The 11020-nt window shown below is 40.3% G+C and overlaps 1 pseudogene; it reads right to left on the reverse strand.

The window, feature by feature from the left end:
- Positions 1–1153: 1153 nt before the first annotated feature.
- LOC114623896 lies at positions 1154–1889 on the reverse strand (annotated as a pseudogene).
- Between the last annotated feature and the right edge of the window lie 9131 nt (positions 1890–11020).

Below are 11020 nucleotides of genomic sequence, written 5' to 3' on the forward strand. Positions count from 1 at the left end.
TTTGGTCCTGGGGGGTTGAACCTAGCATATAACCAGGCAGGCCAGCATTCTACCACTGAGCTACATCCTGGCACTGCACTGCTGTTCAAAAATCCCTCGAGAAGGTAATGATCTGAAAGCACATTAGATCTTATGTGTTTCACTGTGTGTTCAAGACCTTCATTTGAAAGTGACCCGTCTATCTTAGCAAAAAGATTTCACAAGGAACTATTCATATATATGTGTATCATAAATTATATTTAAGATTTAGAAATGAAATAACGTACAGATCTCACTTTAAACACTAAAACTGAAGTTAAAAAACAAACCTTTAACATTATTATGTAAGCTGTCTTGTTATATGATTCCCAGGCACAGTTACAAAATAGATCATTATTTCTACCTGACACCTCTACCCATGATTTTCCCGAAATCCACTGTGAGCCCCTCCAAACTTCTTACAGAGATTTGCTGCTATTCAGGGCATACATTAAATGAGGACATTTCATCATAAACCATCTCAACTTACTATTACTCAGTATAAAGTAAATCCAATGAAGCGTTATAGTTATGATGGTTAAGAAAACAAAGGCAAAATTACATGTAATGTTCAAAGTATGTCACTTTCACCAATTTCATTAGTCCCTTCCTTTAAAGTCTTCTTCCTCTGGCACACTTTTAGAATTTTAGATTAGGTGTTTAACTTTGTGTTGAGTTGGTCAGCACCTTGATTGACATGAGCAATTACAATAAGGAAAGCACATAGATATAAAAGAGGGAGATCATCAAGGGACAGAAATGGGGGAAGGACCTTTTGTGGTAAGGCATTAAAGCAGAAGGTATTGAAAAAAGATTAAGCAGTGTGTTCACAGTGCAAATGCCAGATTAGTGGTTTCATTTTAAACCATCAGGAAATCATGAGATGTCATGAAAAAAAAAAAAAAACCACAGAGGTAAGGGTAAAAATCTTCTAGACTAATTACGAAATGAAATGAAATTACAGATATAGCAGGTTCATCCACCATAGAGACTTAAAGAGATGTCACCTTCTCTGGCAGTGCCTGTCAGTTCTCTGTTCTCACAGGGGGCTGTTTCCTCTACTGCTCATCAATCGTTTTGAACAGTTCCAACAGGACGTTCTAAGGTAACCATCATGTTCCAAAACCCAGAGCTTTCAGCTGTCCTTTGGACCAAATGTCTGCAGCATATCTGCCATTCCTAGAACTTCTTCAGCGGTCTCACAAACAATCAGCCTGAAACACAGGCCTAGCAATGGCCCAGTCCAAGACTGGTGCCTGTAACTCTTCTGTAGTTATCCTTAAGATATACTACTAGAGTTCGGACACTGAGTCTATCTATATTAACGAGCAACAGAGGAGATGGGCTATTCAGACAATACAACTTTTCTTTTTTTAAATATAACTCAGGATTTATGGGGTTTTCAAATAGTAACATTTGGCTTGCTACTTCAGCCTACCGAGTCCACTAAAGCAGACTCTGAATCAAACAGTCCAGTTCATCCAGTTTATGCAGCTTCAGATTTGCAATCATTCTGAAGTTCTCCTCAAATTTGACAGCCCCACCTCCCACGGAACGAGAGATGGTGTAGGGACTGGAGAAGTTCTTGTGGATGCCCACCTGAATGAACATGGGCATGGCACAGGTAGGACAGCACATGAGGTGCAGGCTCCCTTTGTGGCCACACAGCGTCAGGTTTTTCAGTGCTGGGTGCAAATCTTGGGTCCCAATTTTCCTGTAAGCAGTATTAGAAGTCCAATACTTCCTGATGCTCTTCAGGTTCTTCACTTCCTCCTCTTCTGCCCTGATATGCTTTGGTTCAAGTCAACCAACTTAATCAGGGTTCTGCCAATATCCATGACAAACCATGGTAATGTTTGCTTTTTTGCCATTTTTGTTCTTAATGGTGGGTGGAGCCGTCTCTCTAGGTCCTGATTTATCTTTTTAACTTTTGTTAACTCCCCTCCTCTCTCCCTTCTTATTTCCTTCTAGATTCTTTATCGTTCCTTTTATTTGTTCATCTTTTTTAGACTATGTCAGCCTATTTTGAAGAGCTCTTTAATGTCCTTGTATGTTAATTCCCTCTGGAGCATCTACTGTTATTGATTTTTTTCTTCTGATTTTGGGCAATGTGGCCTCCTTATTTGTCTTTTTGAAATATTCATTTTTTTAAAAAATGTATGTGTACTGTGTGTATGTATATGTGCATTGTGTGTGGGTCCAGGAGGAGAGCAGAAGAGGGCTTTGGACCCTGTCTAGCTCCAGTTTCAGGCAGTTGTGAGCTGCCTGACATGGGTGTTAGGAACCAAACTTGGATCCTTGCTATTCCTTTGGAATAGCAGCAAGTGCTCTTAACTGCTGAGTCATCTCTCCAGTCCCTCATCATGTCTTTTAATATTTAATTGATGACCTGCAGACCTATTTTACACAGCTATTGAGATTGGCAACTACTAGCCTCACATGCCCTGTTCTGTCATGGGACTTATCAATAAGTGAATTTAAGTTGTCAAAGACAAGTGTGGTTTCAAATGTCTTTAAGACTATTTCCTGTGTACAATAGGGGTCTCTTCAGCCATCATGTTTAGGCATCATCATGTGTGCGTGCCTAAGATGCTAGCTTTGCCGTGTGCTTAACCTTCAGTATTATGCTCTACTACAGCAAAAATCCTACTGGTTGGGGTGAAGATGCAGCTCAGTTGGGAGAGCAATTGCATAGCAATTAGGAGGACCTGAGTTCCAGCCCAGCACCAGAGAAAACCAGAACCATACCTTCTAGTGTATCTTTCCATGTCCCGTGATGACTAGACATGTTCTGGGAAAGGCACCTTGGGCATCACACTTAACAAGCTGATGCAGCCTGGAGTCAGGACAAGTTGCTGCTACTGTCTTGTGCCTTTCTCCTTTAAAAACTACTTAAAAGGCCAAATATATACATGTTCATTCAATATGGGGCTTCTTTGTAACATTATTCCTATTTTTACCAATCTCAGGAGACCACAATTAACCCCACTCCCATCATCCCCTTCAGCAGAATATTTATAGATAAGGGTTTATTTTTGTGGGATGCAGATACCCAGTGGTATCATTGTGTTAGAGACTGTTTAGCTTTTGTAAGATGCTGTCGATGCTTCATGACCTTTCTGTAGTAGAATTCTTCTTCTTGTCTTTATCATATAATCTCCTAGTTGGAGGAGGCAGAAGCCCCTACCCTGATCCTCCCAAATAAAGATATGTTTGGCCTCATAACTTGTTTTGGTCAAAGATATACGGACCAAAATGACAAACATGTCAGGTCAAGATCTAGAGAGGCATCTCATGTTTCCGCTTCATGTTTTGAATTCCTATGACCCTTCATGAGAAAAAAAACATATCCCATGTAGCCACTGGTCCAAGGAGAATGAGGAAATTTGTGGAGTACACTTGAACCTAATCAGGAGCCTGGAATGAAGCCAATCAGATTCTAGCCCAACCCAGCAGAGCACCGCAACCAACAGACCCAGAGGAGAGGAGGTGATGCTGGTTTAAAGCTTGGAGAGTCTGACGTTTATTGATAAGCAACAAAACCGGTTTCAAGCCAGTGGCTAATATTAAACTTTCTTTAAAAGTTTATGTTGATTTGACTCTATGAATTCCGTAACTCTTCAGTTGATTGACTGGGTCGCTTGCCTCTCTACTGCCTGGTTGAACTGAACATGTTCTAAGATTCATGCTTGATTAGCTCCACAGTTATCATCATTTTCATAAAAATTATTTAAAGTGATTCAATCCTAAAGAGCTTTACATTTTATGTATTTAACCCTAAGACAGTTTAATAATAATAAAAACATGTTCATTTGTTTTACACTTTTCTGATGGTTAAAACAGCTTTTAAAATAGCGATTTTTATCTTAGAATAGAAAGGATCTATCTGATTTTTATTGAACAGCCGCAAGATCTGTGTGTGTGGCCGGGCGGTGGTGGCACACGCTTTTAATCCCAGAACTTGGGAGGCAGAGGCAGGCGGATTTCTGAGTTCGAGAGTTTGAGGCTAGCCTGGTCTACAGAGTGAGTTCTAGGACAGCCAGGGCTACACAGAGAAACCCTGTCTTGAAAAAACAAACAACAACAAAAAAGACCTATGTGTATGTATGTGTGTGTATGTATGTGTACATGTGTATATGTGTGTGCATATGTGTGCATGTATGTGTGTACATGTGTGTATGTTTGTGTCCTCAAGAGCGTTTTTTTTTAAATCAGTTAATCCTTTTATAAGGTAGACTGTTCAAAGGCAAACAAAAACAAGGAAAGAAGTAACTATTTTTTATCACTGTCTGACCTAGGGGTAATTGTTACTAGCTTTTTGTTTTTTAACTTTCTTAAAATTTTTTGATTAATTTATTTTATGTTTTTGATACTCTACTTGCATGTGTGTCTGTGTGTCCCTGGTATCCTCAGAGGTCAAGAGAGGCTGTTGGATCCCTTGGGGCTGGAGTTACAGGTGGATGTGAGCAAACATGTGGGTGCTAAGAATCAAATTCTGGTCCTCTGGAGGAGGGTAGCCGGTACTCTTAACAGTGAAGCCATCTTTCCATTTTTCTGATTTTGTTTCTGTTTTTTTTGGGTTTTTTTTTTTTTTTTGAGACAGGTTTTCTTTACATAGCCCTACCTGTCCTGGAACTCACTATGAAGACCAGGCAGGTCTCAAACTTACAAAGATTCACCTGCCTTTGACACCTGAGTGCTAGAATTGAAGGCATATGCCACCATTCCCAATTCCTCCCCTGATTTTTTGTTTGTTTATTTGTTCGTTTGCTTGTTTTTTGGGTTTTCTGTTTTTGAGGCATGGTTTCTCTGTGTAGTTTCTGGCTGTCCTGGAACTCACTTTGTAGACCAGGCTGGTTACGAACTCAGTGATTGGCCTGCCTGTGGAGTGCTGTGGTTAAAGGTCTGTGCCACCACCATCTGCCTTCTTCCTTGATTTAAAAAAAAAAAAATGATTCTCGGACTGAAATATGCAGGGCTTTATGCTTTATTTTCGCTTAGCGATAAATCTTAGAGATTCTTCTAGAACAGCACACAAAGTGCTTAAAAAGTAAGAAAAAAAAGACACAGCATTGCAGTGTAACAGTTCTGAGAATGACAGGAGACCTGTAAGTCAGAATTATAATTATGACAACTCTAAGAAGGTATTTTCTGTTTCTCTCACTTTCACTGGCGCACAATGGAGTTTTCCAGAAGTCACTGTTAACTGCAGAGAGTAAAACCAGAAGTGAATACAAGAACTCAGCAAACAGAAGTGGATATGAGAACTCGGCTGTCTTTTATTTAGTCAGACATGGAAGAGATTTGCAAAGAATCAAAACCTGCCAGGCAGTGGTGGTATATGTCTTCAATCCCAACCAGCACTGAGGAGCCAGAGGCAGATTGATCTTTGTTTTTTTTTTTTTTTTTGTTTTGTTTTTTTTGTTTTGTTTTGTTTTGAGACAGGGCTTCTCTGTGTAGCCCTGGCTGTCCTGGAACTCACTCTGTAGACAGGCTGGCCTCGAACTCAGAAATCCACCTGCCTCTACCTCCCAAAGTGCTGGGATTAAAGGCGTGTGCCACCACCGCCTGGCATGATCTTTGTTTTTGAGACCAGTTTCAGAGTGAGTTTAGGATAGCTAGGGCTACACTGAGAAGCCCTATCCCCCCCCCCAAAAAAAAAAAATATTGGAAAATAGCAAACAAACAAAAACTCTGAGGTTTTTCTTATTTTTTTTCTTTTAGATACATAATGGTTAATTTTTTTTGTTGTTCTGTTTTTGAGATAGGATGCTTCCCAGGCTTGCTCCAATTCACAGAGTTTTTCCTGTCTCTGCCTCCCAAATGCTGGGCTTAGTATACTTTTTAAAATCAGCATTATTTAAAATAATGTTCTAAATATTTATTATTATTTAATTTTTTAAAGAGTTTTTTATCATATGTGAGTGTTTTACCTACATGTATGTATGTGCACCATTTGCATGTCTGGTGCTCATGGAAGTCAGAAGGGAGAGTTGGATCTCTTGAAACTAGAATTATGAGTGGCTGTAAGTCAGCATGTGGGTGCTGGGACAAACCCATGTCCTTTGTCAGAGCAACAAGTACTTTTAACTGCTGGGCCATCTTTCCAGTCCTATTATTTTAAATCAAAAAATATTTTCTGATTTATCATTTCCAAAATGATAGATTAATAAATTATATTAATCTATGTAAACTAAAGTTATTTGTTGTTGCTGTTTGTTGTTGTTGTGTGTTTGTTTCAAGACAGGGTTTCTCTGTGTAGCACTGTCTGTTCTGGAACTCACTCTGTAGACCAGGCTGGCCTCGAACTCAGAAATCCGCCTGCCTCTGCCTCCCAAACTGCTAGGATTAAAGAAGTGTGCCACCGCTGCCCGGCTCTCTTTTTTTTTCTGTTGTTTGTTTGTTTGTTTTTTCTTTTTTCTTTTTTTTTTTTTTAAGACAAGGCTTCACTGTGTAGCCCTGGCTGTCCTGGAACTTGGTTTGTAGACAAGGCTGGACTTGAACTCAGAAATCTGCCTGATTCTGTCTCTTGAATGCTGCAATTAAAGCTGCCTGTAGCCACTGCAAAAGAGAGTTTATTTATTTATTTATTTATTTATTTATTTATTTATTTATAAATTTTTAATGTCGAAAACAAAATACCTAAAAGCGAAGCTTCTGGAAAAAAACATTTGTTCTTCCCCGTCTTGTATCTCTCCTCAAATTCGACCTTGGCCTCCCGCCTGGCCTTCCGTTTCAAAGCTGGGTCTCTGAACACATCCTTTTTAACAGTTTTGTTCAAGGGGATGTCCATGTAGACACGAGGTGGTTGTAGTTATAAACTTTCACAAAGAATTTGATCTTGGATCACTTGGCAATTTTCTTCTTGCCCACTGCAGCTGTCACTTTTCGGGATAGCAGTCAATTCCAGCCACCAGGGCATGGCTGTAAGGGCAATCTGAAGTGCCGTCATCAACGTTCTTCACGATGACAGCTTTGCGACTGGAGAAGCATCCAGCCAGGACCAGCACCACCTTCCCGGTTTTCATGAACTTGCCCATTTCGACAGCAAGGAGCAGGCACCCAACAAAAAGGGAAATGAGAGTTCTTAATATTTAAGAGTGTAACACTGTCCTGAAACCAAAGGGATTGAGAACTGCTATTCAATCAGATACTCACAGCATAACTGAAGTTGGCCTTTACCATCTGACAGTTGCCTGTGTAGCGGAAAATATTTAATGTCCGCTCTATGCTCTCAGTAGGTGCAGTTGCCCAAGAGCCCTGGATTCATGAATGAGAGACATGCACATGCAACCTTTATATTTTAATATGCCTTAATTAGCTCAATAGCTAGGCCCTTCCAAATCTCCCCAAGGCGTGCACACACTCCCCTCTGGTATATTTTTTTTTATTTTCAATCATACTGAATGAATAAGCTTCTATGTACTTTATATATTATTTGTTTGAATTTTTTTTTTAATCTTGAGGACCATTTTATTGAAGTGTGAAGGGAATAAATACCGTAGGAAAGGTATAAATCCTGGCAGCTGCTGAGAGGAGGGAGATGGAGAGGAGAGGCAGATAGCCTTAAATTTGAAAGAAAGCAGGCAGATCCAGCAATAGAAGTCAAGCAGCTGCACAACATGGAAGTGTGTTGGCCTTTATGAAGAACACAGAGCTGGCCCGCAGTGTTGGGAAAGCATGCTTAGGGCTTCAACTGGCATTCAAAGAAGACATAGACTGGGGAAAGTGGTGGCTCACACCTTTAATCCTAGCAACTGGGGGGCAGAAGCAGTTGGATCTCTGAGTTTCAGGCCAGCCTGTTCTACAGGGCAAATTCCAGGACAGCCCGGGCTACAGAGAAATTCTGTCTCAAAAAAACAAAACAACAACAACAACAACAAAAAAAACCAACAAAAAAACAAAAAAACCAAGTCTGTTTTGAGATAGAACTTGAAAATCAGGCAAGCTTAACAGCATGCTAACCATGGCCACACTCTGTTTTGCTTTGTTGGAAATGGAGTTGTGGGTTCATTTCATCCCATCTTTTTTTTTTTTTTTTAACAATTTATGAGGTGAAAATTGTCCTTTTCTTTTCACACACTAGAAAGCAGTCTGAAGCCAGACAGTGGTGGCGCATGCCTTTAATTCCAGCACTTGGGAGGCAGAGGCAGGTAGATCTCTGAGTTCGAGGCCAGCTTGGTCTACAGAGTGAGTTCCAGGACAGCCAGGACTACACAGAGAAACCCTGTCTCGAAAAACCAAAAACCAAAAAACAAAAACAAAACAAAACAAAAAAAAGAAAGCAGTCTGAGAAAAATCAGTGTTTAGTGAGGAAATTGTGCTGTAGGGACCAAGTGAAATTATTTTTATCCAATTCTGTGCTTTGTCTTAAGAATTCTCCATGCATATATCTCATCGATTTAATTCACTTACCTAATGGGCTTTATTCTAACCTTAGCCTAAGCTATTGCCTTTTATGAGGTGAGTCCTTGCAGAGGGTGAGTGAATCCAGCCTCTCAACAGCATACCCTGCTAGAAAATAGAGTGCTAACCAAGGTGTTTTATTGTGACTCATAATAATTTCAACCTTTGAAACAAATGACAGGTCAAATTTGCTTTTAAAAATATATGTATGGATATTTTGTCTGCATGTATGTATGTACATCATGGCACCTTGGTGCTCTCAGAGGCCAGAAGAGGACATCAGATCTTCCAGAACTGGAGTGATATACTTGTATGTTGCCTTGGTATATACTGCTTTGTGGGTGTTAGAAATTGAATTCTGGCTCTTGGGGAGGGTAGCCAGTTCTCTTAACCATGGAGTCATCGCTCTAGACCCTTAATTTTAGAACTCACTATGTTAAATCTAATTCACCTAATTTTCAGAATAAAGTGACTATGTATTGTCTAATAATTTCCTCCAATAGCGAAACATTCCACCTTGCAGAGAAGCTTTGTAAACAGGAGGGTAAGCAACTCAAAACAGCTTCAGGAAGTCCCTGAAATTGACCAGATTCAATAAGTCCTTCCACGCCAGAGTTAGTAAAAGCAACAGATTTTCAGAGGCGACAAGCTGGGAAGAAGACTCTAATACTATATCAGCTGCCTGGAAGGAACAGAAGCCATCCAGCTGCCCTGCCCGGAGGAGGTTTAGACCAGCTGAGGCATATGGAAAGGATACTTTCCAACCTGCAGAGCTGCTGCAGGCTGTGCAGTATGCTTCAGGTTCCCAGGTTTTGTGAGCTGTCAACCATGCTTGGGTGAGCTTTGGTGATATAGCTGTCTTAGAGTCATTTCTGCTCCTGTAAGTAACCCAATAAATCTCATTGGTTTACAGAGTTTGACTGTGGTGGTATCAGTACTTTGATCTGCTGTGGGCTTCCTATCTGGGGTGAGTAAATGTTTGTGTGTGTGTTGAGTCTTCCTAGGAAAACTTTGGTCATACAACAGTAACCAAATCATGTTAAAATGTATTTATTTGGCAAAGACAACACAACAAAACCTAAAATCCAACATAAGCCACAATAGCCATTTGAAAAACAACCAACACCACATACACAAACACACAAATATATTTTAATATATCTTTTTTAACACAAAAATCTTATGTCATACTATTGCTCCTTTTGATTTTTGTCCACAAAGGAGATAACCTAAGAATATTTCAAAAACTATAAATGGACTTACTGCCGGGCGGTGGTGGCGCACGCCTTTAATCCCAGCACTCGGGAGGCAGAGGCAGGCGGATTTCTGAGTTCGAGGCCAGCCTGGTCTACAGAGTGAGTTCCAGGACAGCCCGGGCTATACAGAGAAACCCTGTCTCGAAAAACCAAAAAAAAAAAAAAAAAAAAAAATGGACTTACTAAAGATGTAGCTTGGCAGTAATATACTTGCCTGGCATGTATGCCATTCTAGATTTGATATCCAGCATTGGAGAGGTAGAGAAGAGAGACGGGGAAGGAAGAAAGGATGAAGGCAAGGGAGATGGAGATGGAGGGGGAGGGAGAGGGGGAGAGGGAGAAGAAAAGAGAATGGGGGACGAGAAAGAATATCAATATATTTACCAAACCTGGGAATTATTTTTTTCAAACAAAATCTAAATGTAGTGCTGGGCATTGTGTTACATGCCTTCAATCCCAGCAGAGGCAAGCAAAACTTTATTTGAGGCTAACCTAGTCTACCCAGAGTGTTTCAAGTTAGAAAGGGACACAGTAAGACACTTTCTCCAAACAAAACAAACCATCCCCAAATTTTTATGTTCAAAGGAAACCTCAACTCCTTAAACTCCAAAAAGCAGTTTAAATATCCAGATATGAACTCAATTTAGGATATAGGAGGATTTCTGGCAGTTATATAAAAGCCAGCGTTCCTCAGGAAGTTGTGAAGCCAATTCCCCTCTATCCAAATGAGCCCTTTGGTTACTGTGGTGCCAATCAAAAGCACTCGCATGCACATGCTCCCTTGTATCATAAGTACCCATTACACGCTTCAAAGTCCATGCTAGCATCCTGGCCCTTCTCACCTCCTCAGGTACCCCAACCTCCCTCCTGCCCACAGGTTTCTATTCCCCCAGCTTCTCATTACTTATAACCCTGCTATTCTTGTTATTTTTTTCTCTCCCACTGCTCTGTTCTTGCTTCTTTTACCATTGTCTATCTGCTGCCATTTTCCCTTTTCTCAAAGATATCTGTGGCCATGTATAGTCTGCTGGTGTGTTTGGTTTATCTCTTTCTCTGCTCTGGACTCTTCCAGATGCCATGGCAGTTCTTTCTCTAGATCTACAATAAAAGCATTCCCTTTAACCGTATCATGGAGTGGACTTGTCATCAATTTACATGTGTGTGTGTATATGTATGTGTGTGAACTGTCCCTCCACAGTGCCTCATTGTTCACTAAGGCTCTGACAAAATATTTGCTTTGTGTATCTTGAAAACAGATTATAGAAAACTAAGATATTTTTCCATATGTCCCAAATGTATTTTTGTTTTTTGAGACAAAGTCTCTCTGTGTAGCCTTGGCT

This window comes from Grammomys surdaster, unplaced genomic scaffold (genome assembly GCF_004785775.1).
Source record: "Grammomys surdaster isolate TR1022 unplaced genomic scaffold, NIH_TR_1.0 203, whole genome shotgun sequence".
NCBI classification, from domain to species: Eukaryota; Metazoa; Chordata; class Mammalia; order Rodentia; family Muridae; genus Grammomys; species Grammomys surdaster.